A 10,330-nucleotide genomic window follows, 5' to 3' on the forward strand; every position below is an offset into this window, starting at 1 on the left:
CCGGCGGCCGCACTGCTAGCGCGCACCGGTGGCGCAAGAGCTGGAGGGACCTGAGACCCGCTGGCGGGGCCCGGCCGAGCTCGGGAAGGACCGGCGAGCGTGGGCTGGGGCTGGGGTGGGACGCAAAGAGGACCGTCTCCGACTCTGGTACCTTTTAGGGGCAGGGGGTGGCAAGGCGTGTGCGGGAAAGAGAAGACAACGCTACCAGCGCGGTTAAGCGCGAAGCCACGCTGCTCCGCTGGGCTGGATGGATGGACGAGATTTGAGATCGATGTAGCCTAGGCCTTGCATGAGGGTTTCTGTTCGGATGACTGGGGCTGGGGTCTGGGTGGGGAGGGGACTGAGAAGGAAGACTCCGGAAGCAGCCGGGAGCAAGCATTTCGCTTTGGAGAACGATCACTCGGGGTCCAGACTCCGCGCAGCCATTTACATTTACTGAGCGAAGTTACTGAGCTCGTTTGAACCTCAGTTTTACTCATTTGTAGAATGGGTAATTTGTTGTGAGAATTCACTAGAGGAAAGCGCTTAGCACAGCACTAGCCCGCGTTGCGCTCTCAAGGAAAGCCGCGAAGCCTGGTCAAGGACCGTTTACTCCGCCCATCCCCCACCCTCAGAGTACCTGAGACTGGTTCAGTTCAAGATGCTGTCAACTCCATTGGCCCCCCATTGGCACACTGCATGCAGACACTGTGGTCAACGGCGCCTCCAGCGACTCCTTCCATAAAACCCTCTTCTTCATGTGTGGGCCTTCCCCCTTGTTCCCCAGATACCCATTCCCGACTCCAAGCCTTTCCCCTCTCGACCTCCTCCCGAGGCCAGCACCAGCCTGACTCTGCCTCCAGATGGGAGCCTTGGGGGGCAGGCGGGGTGGCACCTCCCAACTTCACCCAGCACCCAGACTCGGGTCAGATGCACCCAGTACCAGGGCAGTCCCAAGACCACTGGCTGCACTTGGTGACCCACGTCAGCACCTAGCAGTCTCCAGAACTGTGGCCTCAGGCCTCCTGCGAATCAGAGAAAAGTGAGACTTTTTGTTTGTTTGTTTGTTTCTTTTTTTCTTGCTGGGTCAAGGGAAAAGACATCAGCAGTCCTCCTCCTCCCCTCTCCCAACCCTGCCTCCGAAAAGCAGGTTCCGCAGCTAACAGGTCCTGGGACTTCTTGACCCAACCGCAAACTTTTCTGTGCGCTGCTCAGTGCAGGTGGCCAAAGCTGTGGGGAGAGGCTGGAAAACTTGATTTCAGCTGGCACCAATCTCCCAGCTTCATCTCTTCTCAGGCTCTCTGCAGACCCCGGTGCCCAGAGGTATCCGGGTGGAATTTTTCATATCCTGTAACCCGCCTCCCAGCTCCAGGAGCCCCAAAGTTACAGCGGGAGCAATCGCTCCCTTAGGGTAGAGCTGTGCTCCAACCGCATTCCTCCCCACCCCAGAACTTTCTGGACTTACCTCACCTTTTCGTTTTTTCACTCCGCATCAAGTGCCCCTCCCCAGTGTCCCCCAGCCCGCCCACTGGAGGCTCCTTAAGGCACTTGGAAATTTAAATTTAAGTCTGAGCAATGGGTTAACTCAGAATTTCACACCTGTGGTGGCCTCAGCTTGCTTTTCCCTTAGAGGAGTCTGGAATTATTGCGACAGATTGGATGACGGCTCACTGCACCTGGAGCTTCTTCCCCTGTAGAAGTTCATCTTTCTGGCCCTTGGACCTGAGAGAACCTTCAACTTTGGTCATTCTTGGGCCCCTCTCAGTGGTAAAGTGGACCCTAGGATCAGAGCAGGGAAGGGAAAACGTTTGACTCTTCTGCGGGAAAAGTGAGGGGAGCTATGGGGTGATTTGCCACGCCAGGACCCTCCAGCGATTCCTTCAGCACACAAGAGCCCTCTCAACTCTCCAACTGGTTTAGAGCAAAGGATTAGGGTTACCAGTAACCGCAGAGGAAGCCAGACCTCTAACCGAAGTTGCCCAGGGAGAGTGCAGAAGGGACACACCGCTTCCTGGAGCTGCGCTCACATAGGTGCCTCCCAGGCAGGCACACTGAACTGGGAGTTCTTGGAGCATTGGGTACAGAAGGCCCGAGGGGAGCAAAGGCAGGAGGCCCAGAGGCCAAAAACTTAAAGGTGCCCTAGAGGTCAGAGGACCGTGACTCCCTCCACGCGTGGCCCGTGTTCCACCAGGCCCCAGGCGACAGGTGCAGCCGCAGCCTCCGCCGCCCGCTGTGCCAGGGCTGCCGCCGCTCGCTGGTGCGGAACCACTATCGGAACGAGTTTGCGCTTCTGTTTACAAAGCAATCCTGCCATCAAAAGAGGAACAAAATCACCACTTATCACACCCTGTCATAAAGTAATCTGCCCCAGAGGGAAACCCTAGCGAAGAACCGCGAGAAGTGTGTGTGTGTGTGTGTGTGTGTGTGTGTGTGTGCATGCGCGCGTGGCGCGGAGGATACGGGGACAGCCAAGGAAAGGGGAATTCGCCCAACTCTTCCAGAGTAAATCTCTTGGACAGGCAGCGTCCCTCCAGGCGAGGAAAGACTGAGGGCAGCCCCAGCTCTGGCTCCGGGGTGTGATGGGGAGCCCGGTCCAGGACTGGTAGGGCAGAGTGCCCCATCACTCTCTCCGTCTTTGGAATCCACTCATTTGCAGCTCTCCCAAGGGATGCCTACTTTTCTAGGGTCTTCAAAGATCCTCGACCCCCACTCCACACCCCACAGATGAGCAGAGAGGAGAGAAAAGTGAGTTCTTGGAAACTGCGAGGTCCCTCTTGATCTCCTTCCCTATGGGGGCACTGCAGGGTTCACTAGCAGTCTTCAGTAATTCCTAACCAGTGGCTGAGGGTCTTGTTCCCTTTAACTCCCATGGTGCCCCCCACCCACCCACACTTGTTGCTGAGGAGGATATGGTTAAGGCCGCTCTGGCAATACAGACCAAATGGTCTGAAAATTGGGGGATGGGTGCAAAATTATTGGGAAGTTATAAGCAATCCCCGTGAGTGTCCAGTCTCTTTGGGTTATCTTCATCCCTTGGCTTGTCTAGAGTGAAATGAGAAATCCTTCCGTCGACCAAACCTACGCCCAGCAGAGTACCTCTGGGGGTTTCCTTTGGGGCACAGGTGTCTCTGCCCCTTGTGTCACCCTTGGACACAGAGAGCTGGCTTTCCCACCCTCCCCATTTCCTTTCCATTGTGAAGACTTTTCTAGTCTAGCTGTCAGTAATTCAAGACTTCATAACACAACCAGAGTTTAGGCGTGGCATAGGTGATCCTCAAATCCAGTACCGCTCCCCTACCCCCACTCTCCTAGTCAAGGGTGCAATTTCCCCTGCAATCACATTAATGTACCACAACAGCATCTGGTGAATTCATATCCAAGTGCCTGTGATCTAGCCTAGATTTGAAATTCTTGGGCTCCAGGACGCTTGCAATCACTAACCCAGAGAGATCACTTTGGCTCCTAATGGGATATTCTTGAGCTGGGGCATGCAGAATTATCAATGAGAAATTATCATTTGTATTTTTAAAACCTCAGGGGAATTGTTTCGTCCTCTGTAATTCCTATATAGTTGAAAACAGAGAATCCACGTCATGCTTGCAGCACTGTGCAAAACATCTGTAAGGCGGGGGACTTGTCTTTCCCAAGACTGGGGCGCTAGATCTAATGCTGGCAGAATCGCCAAGAACAGAATGGGGGAAGGTCCTTGTCCCCCTCTCCCCGCACACAAGTTATTGTGTCATCTTGGGACAATAAGTGACTTAGGGCAGTTGTGTCCAACCTTTGCTCGATAGTAGAATCACCTAAAGAATGTGAAGCTCCTGATACCTGAGTGGCACCCAAATCAAAGGAATTAGAATTTTGGAGATTAGGACCCAAGTATAAATATTTTTAAAAGTATCCCAGCTGACTGCACTGTGCAGCCAAATTTGAGAACTAATGGCTTAGGGCAGTGGTTCTCAAAGGGTGGTCTAGAGGACAGCCAGGCGAGCATCATATGGAAACTTAACAGAAATGCAAATTCTTAGGCACCACTTTAGCTCTGCTGAAAACTCTGAAGGTGAGGCCCAGCAATCAGTATTGGAAACAGCCCTCCCAGCCAGGCTGGTGTGCGCTCAAATTTGCGAACCACTCCCGTGGGGAACTGTACGCCTCTAACCGAGGCGGCGTTTGCAAGCCGCCGCTATTCGTCTTTGTCTTAGCGAAAAACTGCGACCCCCGGGTTTTACCTGTCCATCCTTTGGCAACACAGGGCTTGTCTCGGCTGTAGGTGCGGAGACGTGTCAGTCTTCCAGCAACTTCCCACCATTAGAATAAACCAACTTAGGAACAAGTGCGACGTCATTGCTAAACAACCCCCTATAAACCCAACGTTCCCCCGCCTCTCCAGGTGGCGTCGGCCGCTTTCGCGGGTTACACTTTAGAACGACACCTGGGTTTGACTTGGGGTCAGATGGAACTTTTTACTCAACCTCTGAGCTCTGGGCTTCTTTTTCTTTCTGAGTCTTTCTTTCTCTACTCTTTCTCTCCCCGTCGCCCCTCCCCCACCCGCAACTCCTGGAACCCTGCTAGGCACCTCTGTCTCACTCGCCCAGGCCACGTGTCTGGGACCTGTCCCGGGAATCTGAAGTCCGTTCACAACTCTCCCCCATTCTCCGACTTCTTCCGGCACTGCGGGCGTGCAGTCTCCCTCCTCTTCAACTTGCCCCCAAATCGTCGGGTTAAGTTTGCTGATCGGTTGCGCACCCAGTCGCCTCTCCCCCTCAGACACCCCGGGCCCGGTTCCTAGGGCAAGCTTGCCGGATCTGTACCTAAAGGGCGCTAGGTTGGCTGGGCGGAGCGGCTCGGCGCCTTTCCCTGCGGCGGGCGGCCGGCGCGGCTGGGTCCCGGTGGCGGCTGGCACCGCGGGGAGCGCGCCCTGCCCTCGGGGCTTCCCACGCAGCTGCCCCTCGGGCCACGCAATCTAGAAAAAGGTGCGCTCCCGGGTGCCCTGCCGCGCCCCGGTCGGGGCCTGGTCACCATCCCGGCTCCCAGTGTCTATCCTTAGGGCGGCATCTGGGCAAACAGGTGGAAGTGCTCCCAGGCGGCGCGGAGGCTTGCGCGGGGGCCGGGGCGAGCCGCGCTCCCGGCACCCCCCTGCCAACTTTCGGCTACCGAACGGGTCTTCTCCGGGGTGCGGGGTCCGGGAGCGGAGGGAGTGTGTGGCGAAGGCGGCGGCGGCGGCGGGAGGAGGGGCGCCGCGCGGGGAGTTGGGCGCCCCCGCCGGGCGGACGGTCCCCGCTGCGCACGGGCTTCGGTCCGGAGGGCGTTCTGGCGCCAAACCCGGGCGGGCCGCGGCGGGGGGGTGGGGGGGTGGGGGGAGCCGATCGGGCTCCCTCCCTTTCAGAATTGAAAGTCTGGTGGAGACAGAGAGTCTCCTAAATTGAGGCACGTCTCCTGAAAGTCTGGGAAGGAAGCCTCAAAACTTTTCGCATGCAAAGCCGGGGCTGTCCGAGCGCTCGGTCCCGGTTCCCTTTGTGCGGGCGCTTAAACGCTCGCCCATTTCCCGCTGCCCGGAGGGGTCGGCCGTCGTGGCTGGACTCCGGCGAGGCTCCGGTTACTTTCAGTTTGTCGTAGCTGCCTAGTGGCAGAACCGGCTGCGCTGCGCGCTCTGAGCTTTTCTCAAGGATTTGCCCCTTTAATTTAGAAACACGAGGTAAGGCCTTATTTTCCAAAAAGTGTAGATCGGGGCTTGGCCTTTCTGCCTTCCTCAAGGAAGCTCCTGATGGTGGGTCAATCTGGCACACGCCAGATTCCACTGCTTTTTTTCACGCGACCACAGACTTTAAAAGAGCAAACTTCGGTTGCCATGAAAACCTGTCCGACTTCCATGTTGGGATCTCATGCAATTTCCTAATAATGGAGCCTTGCTGCTTTTCACGCGCTGCGGGAAGACTTGCCCTCAGTGGGGGTGCTCTGCCATGCGATTTGAGGCCGTGCAAGACTATCAGGGATCTCCAAGGAACAGGCCAGCTATGTCTGGATTTCCAATTACATGTTCCAAAATCAAAGATGTGTGTGTCTTGCTTCTTGAGTCTAAAGAAAAATATATTTTTGGAAGGTTTTTTTTTTTTCTCCCCCCAAATAAAAGGATGCTTAAAACGGCTCTGGAAACTTGGAGGGAGGCATTGTTCAAATGGTATTGTGTTCTACTGTATTTATTTCTACATGGCAAGTTGCATTGGAAATTTAAGTTGATAATTGAACAAGGCCAGATCAAGCATGTGAGGTTTTTAGAAAATCGACAAGGCACACATCTCTTCATCTGTTTCCAAACTCAAAGTGTATTTTTTCTAAATCTTACAATGTAAATGGTACAACCTTCCTAATTGGATAATTTCAGCCCTTATGTTGTGGATATAAGAATTATACAATTGTCCTTTGAAGTGCAGTGCTGAGGAAAATGGAAAGGAAGTTTTTTCTTGGGAAGCGATTGCAAACAAACACCAGAACCTGACAATTTATACACACAGTTCCCTTTCTGACTTGACCTCCCCTCTCTGAGAATTACTATTTAAAATACCAAAGTTATGGGATACTAAGTTAACTGTGGTCTTCATTTTAAATATTTGATTTCTCATTTTGAAAAACTCATTTTCATTTGCTTCAGGAACTTTTGAAGGAAAAATCGTCTGAGACACTTTTTTGAACAGACAATAGCAGTTGACTGATTTTAATTTCCAGTTACCTTAAATTTTTTTAAATTTTCTTTTTAAAAAAGATATTTATATTTTTTTTTGTAGGAGAGAGAAAGAGAGAACACAAGCAGGGGTAGTGGGAGAGGGAGAAGCAGTCCCCCCACCTGCCCCCAGCAGGGAGGAGAATCCAGGGCTGGAACCCAGGACAGGGGATCAGGACCTGAGCTGAAGGCAGACACTTAACTGACTGAGCCACCAAGGGACCCCAATTTTTTTTTCTAATTTTAAAACTACACCTAGAGGAAACTCTCAAGTGTATGAATAAAGGATAAAACTTAAAAACTGTTTAAATACATATTCTCTCCTTTCATTGTTGGAGCGCATAAACACCTTTATATAAAATTCAGATTAAGTAAAACATAAAAAAATACATATCCAGTTTACATATTCTTATTGTGTTCAAATATTTACACACAACCCCACCTCCCAGGATATTGACAAGATTTTAGCATTTTTTTTTTAAATTTTCATGTTCTGCTAGAAAGAGAAACTAACAAAGCAAAAATTCTTTAAACAGTAGGATTTCCTTGGCCCTGGTGTATCTCAATGCCAACACTAGCTAGGAACAATCTGATGTGATTTTCAACAGCAGCCTGGCTCAAACCTCCCAAAGAGTGGGAATTCAAGATGCTTTCCCTAGTTTTATTTCAAGGGAGAAAGAATCATTATAATGCCCTTCACCACAAAGTGTGTTCTGAGCTTAGTACTGGTACAGGTTCTGAGCCCAACACCATTCAGCTTGTTGGTAGCCCAGGGAGTCGGGACTAGGTGTCCAGGCTGGTGGCCTTTCCCTTGCCACACCTGTTCCCCCATTGAGTTAGTCCATGACACTGTGTCCTAGACTGTGCTCGGGATTAAAGGCCTGATTCCAATACCCTTTTAACTAAATGTTTGTAAACCTAAGTATCGAACCCTCTTTAAAGGAGTTGAGATTAAATATGACCTATGTACCCATTGTTAATTGCAATGGAGAATGTTCAGTGTTGATAGAAATGACCAAGGCCTTGATTCTGGTGGTGCTAGAGAGACGGCTCTTGGATTTAATGTTGATGTTGCACTGGTGACTGTTTCCCACCAAACAGTCAACCTCTACTGAAAGCTACAAGAAAACCAGAAAATGTAAAACACTTCTAGTCCAACTATGCCTGCAGTTCTCTGTCTCATCAATGTCTCATCATTGTCTAGACACTTGCTTGATATTTTAGAATACACAATTCTAGTATTAGCAGCCCACTTCTAGTAATAAGTGGTGGCAGGAAAGCAGGACTAATCCTTCTAGATTATTATAATCCTTCTAGACTATTTGGGAAGAATTATTAGAGAGCAACAAGAAACAAGCAAAAATAAGAAGAAAACATTAAATGAGTAGGAAAGTAAAAAATTGAAGTATCTACCAAAAGAGAATGTTGATTCATAAGTAATCATAACAATGAAAATGGGTTATAATAACAGCTGAAGGAAATCTTCACCAGCAAGTTCAACTAATAAGTTCATGTGACATAAAATCTTGTTAACTTCTTTAATAAATTCTTTAATATTAACAAACATTCTGAAGAAGGCATTCCATTTATAAAAAGAGTGCTTTTGATCGTCTCTTAGCGGTGGCACATTTGGAAGCAAAATTGAATCACCGTGACTACCACTGTCTCTGAAAATCTCTTTTCCAAACATTTTCCAAATACACACACACACACACACACACACACACAATCTCCTACATGTTAGATCTGGACGTTTTTCCTAAACATTTGCTGCCCCCATGTGTTCCTTTAGAAAACTGAGTGTTAAGGCTAAATAACACTAAGGGTTATTTAGCATCTCCTAGACAGCATTCAATTTTGATATACAGAACTACCATCAGAGAAACGCTGAAATCATTGTAGGAAGAAGCACCAAAGACAGGGCTGGAGAAAGGTGGAGAAAAGATCTCACTTTTGCAGCAGACTTCTGATGTAATCTCTAGGAATTGCATAACTTCTTTATGCCTTTGCTTTTTAAAAAATTCACATGGGTGGCTGGTTGGCAGGACGGGGCGCGAAGGGAGCCAGATTTTCTTTAAGGTCCCGTCTAGCCTCATGTTTGGTCATTCTTATTGAGGATAATAAAACAGAAGTAGGAAAACCTAGTGATTCCATTTCTGGCTAGGTAGTTAACTTGGAGATGTGCCCAAAACTCATGAATGAATTTCCTGTTTCATCACTGGAATCCATTACCTTGGCCCTCTGTCATCTTGACAAACCTGCTTCTCAATGTCTGAGTAGCTCCAAGCCTAAGGAGACAAGAAAGAATTCATTTTCTTTAATGACCAACAATTATGAAGCCGACTGCTTGTGATTTGAAAACTGAAAATCATCTTCACAGTTTATAGTACGTATTAGGAACAGGTGCTTCTACAGCTTTAGCTGTTCATAAATCTTCTATGCAAACCCATGGTAGACTTCACAAAACTATTCCCTCCCCATTTCCTTGATAACAGAACCCTGATTTTACTTAGTTATCAGGCCACCACGTGTTTCAGGAAAGGCTGGGTCCCTCCCTTACCCAAGGGGATGAATCTTGGTTCATCTAAGAATTAGGCTACTCACTTTCACTGCCTTCTTTTTTTTTTTTTTATTCAGAAGTTTTTGTTTTATTATTATTGTTATGGAGGTGCAAATGACATAGATTAGTTTCAGCTGTACATTATAATGGTTTGATATTTGCATGTATTGTGAAGTGATGACCACAATGAGCCTAGCTAATGGTCACCACCATGCATAATTACATTTTTTTTTCTTGCAATGACAACTTTTAAGTTCTACTCTGTTAGCAATTTTCAAGGAAGCAATACAGTATTAACTAACCCCAGTTGCCATGCTGTACATTATATCACCATGACTTATTGCTTTTATAAGTGGAATTTTGTAACTTTTGACCCCTTCACCCATTTTCCTAACCCTCAGCTTCACTCTGACAACCACCAATCTGTTCTCTGTATCTAGGAACCCAGTTTATTTATTTTTTTTTTCGGATTCCACATGTAAGTGGGATTCTATGGTATTTGTCTTTCCTTGATTTATTTCACTTAGCGCCTGTTCTTAAGGTCCATCCATGTTGTCACAAATGGCAAGATTTCCTCCTCTTTGCAGCTGAATAATACTCCTGTGTGTGGGTGTATACATATACACGTACCACAGTTTTTAAAAAATCCATTCATCAACTGATGAACACGAGGCTGTTTCCATATCTTCGCTATTGTAGAAAATGCTGTAGGGGCACCTGGGTGGCTCAGTGGGTTAAGCCTCTGCCTTCGGCGGCTCAGGTCATGATCTCAGGGTCCTGGGATCGAGTCCCGCATCAGGCTCTCTGCTCAGCAGGGAGCCTGCGTCCCCCTCTCCCTCTGCCTACCTCTCTGCCTACTTGTGGTCTCTGTCTGTCAAATAAATAAATAAAATCTTTTTTTTTTTAATGCTGTAATGAACATAGGGGTTCATATATCTTTTTGAGCTAGGGTAATTTTTCTTTGGCTAAATACTCAGAAGTATTGCTGGATCCTATGGTAGTTCTATTTTTAATTTTTTGAGGCACCACTATACTGTTTTCCATGATGGTTCTGCCAAGTTACATTCCCATCA

This window comes from Mustela lutreola, chromosome 6, assembly GCF_030435805.1.
Source record: "Mustela lutreola isolate mMusLut2 chromosome 6, mMusLut2.pri, whole genome shotgun sequence".
NCBI classification, from domain to species: Eukaryota; Metazoa; Chordata; class Mammalia; order Carnivora; family Mustelidae; genus Mustela; species Mustela lutreola.